This window comes from Callorhinus ursinus, unplaced genomic scaffold (assembly GCF_003265705.2).
Source record: "Callorhinus ursinus isolate GAN/ISIS: 27379988/994484 unplaced genomic scaffold, GSC_fseal_2.0 scaffold8, whole genome shotgun sequence".
NCBI classification, from domain to species: domain Eukaryota; kingdom Metazoa; phylum Chordata; class Mammalia; order Carnivora; family Otariidae; genus Callorhinus; species Callorhinus ursinus.
In genome coordinates this window covers 49,137,099-49,139,332 of record NW_027397070.1, presented here as the reverse complement: position 1 = coordinate 49,139,332, position 2,234 = coordinate 49,137,099, and the positions used below count along the sequence as shown (strand labels likewise).

General features: G+C 38.0%; 1 long non-coding RNA gene across 1 annotated transcript; it reads left to right on the top strand.

Annotated features, from left to right (window-relative positions):
- The first annotated feature begins 286 nt into the window (after nucleotides 1-286).
- Nucleotides 287-2,234, top strand: LOC141373290 (uncharacterized). The gene is made up of 3 exons (XR_012379100.1): nucleotides 287-389; nucleotides 930-1,021; nucleotides 1,806-2,234. It is a non-coding gene; the product is annotated as an uncharacterized lncRNA (long non-coding RNA).

Here is a 2,234-nt window from a genome sequence, read left to right as displayed (position 1 = left end):
CTTCCTTCCTTTCTTTCTTTCTTTCTTTCTTTTTCTTTTGTTCCCTTTATTTTCTTGGTTCTGGAATTTTTTTAATTAGGTTTTTTGGATAAATGTCTATTCAAGTCCTTTGCCCATTTGAAAATAGGGTGCCTTTTTTTGGTTGTCTTTTTATTATTAAGTTATGAGAGTTCTTTACATATGTGATACAAGTCTCTTATCAGATATATGATTTGCAAATAAATATTTTCTTCCATTCTATGGGTTGTTTTTTCACTTTAATTTTTTTTTTTTTTTAAGTAGGCTCCACACCCAGCATGGAGCCCAACATGGGGCTTGAACTCACAACACTGGGATCAAGACCTGAGCTGAGATCAAGAGTCAGACATTTAACTGACTGGACCACCCAGGTACCCCGTTTTTTCACTTTCTTAATGGTGTCCTTCCGAGAACAAAAGTTCTTAAATTTGATGAAATCCAATGTATATATTTTTACTTTGGTTGCTTATGCTTTTGGTGTCATATCTAAAACCATTGCCTAATCCATGGATGTGAAGATTTATACCTATATTTTCTTCTAAGAATTTTATAATTTTATAGTGCTTACTTTTAGTTCCTTGATACATTTTGACTTAATTTTTGTATATGGTTAGGGGTCTAATTTCATTATTTTGCATGTGGATATCTAGTTGTACCAGCACCATTTGTTGGAAAGATCATTCTTTTCGTCCTTCAGTTGTCCAGGCACTCTTGTTGAAAATCAAGTGATCGTCAATATCAGGGTTTACTTCTGGATTCTGAATTTTATTCCATTGTTTATGCCTATTCTAATGCTAGCACACTATCTTGATTATTGCAGCTGTATGGTAAAGTTCTGAAATCAGGCGGTGTAAGTCCTAATTTTGTTCTTTATCAAGACTGTTTTGACTGGGTGCCTTGCCATTCCCTAGGAATTTTAGGATCAGCTTGTCAATGTCTCCAAAAAACACAGCTGGGATTTGGATGGAGAGGGCACTGAATCAGCAGTGTCATCTTCACAATAGTAAGTCTTTCAATCCCTGAAATGGGATATCTTTGCATTATTTAGATTACATTTTTTCAGTAATATTTTGTAGTTTTCAGTGTATAAACCTTGCACTTTTCTGTTAATTTTTTTAAAAGATTTATTTCTTTATATGAGAGAGTGGGAGGAGGGGCAGAGGGAGAGAGAGAATCCTGAAGCAGACTCCCCTCTGGGTGCTGAGCCCAATGCGGGGCTCAGTCCCAGGATCCTGAGATCATGATGTGAGCTGAAATCAAGAGTCACTCACTCGGGGTGCCTGGGTGGCTCAGTTGTTGAGTGTCTGCCTTCAGCTCAGGTCATGATCCCAGGGTCCTGGGTTCGAGCCCCACATCGGGCTCCCTGCTCGGTGGGAGGCCTGCTTCTCCCTCTCTCACTCTCCGGAGCTTGTGTTCCCTCTCTCGCTGTGTCTCTCTCTGTCAAATAAAATCTTAAAAAAAAAAAAAAAGTCACTCACTTAACCAAGTCACCCAAGTGCCCCTTTTGTTGTTTTTTTCTCTCTATTTTAGTCTTTGACGGGCTGTTTAATAGAATTGTTTTCTTAATTTCATTTTGAGAATGTTTATTACTAGAATATAGAAATACTATTGATTTTGTTTATTAACCTTATATCCTGACACCTTTGTATTTAACTTATCTATTAATACTGACCATTTGTTAGTGTATCCTTGGTATTTTCTATGTATAAGATTGTGTCACCAGCAAATAGAGATTCTTATACTTCTTCCTTTCTAATCTGGATGACTTTTATTTCATTTTGTTGCAGAAGGAGTGGGAAAGAGAATCTCAAGCGGACTCCCCACTGCGGAGCCCACTGCAGGGCTTGATCTCACAACCCTGAGATGGTGACCCTACCCAAAATCAAGAGTCGGATGTTCAACCGACTGAGCCACCCAGGGGTCCCTATCCTTTATTCTATTAAAATAATGTATTATGTTAATTTTTTAAAATGTTAAACATTAAAGCAACCTTGTAGTCCCACTCTGTCATTGGGTTTTTAATTATTATAATTATAAATAGATTATTTTTTAAACACTGAAAAGTAGAAAAAAATTTTTAAAAACTGAAAAGTAGGGGGGCACCTGGGTGGTTCAGTCCATTAAGTGTCTGCCTTCAGCTCAGGTCGTGATTCCAGGGTCCTGGGATTGAGCCCCATGTCAGGCTCCCTGCTCAGTGGGGAGTCGGCTTCTCTCTC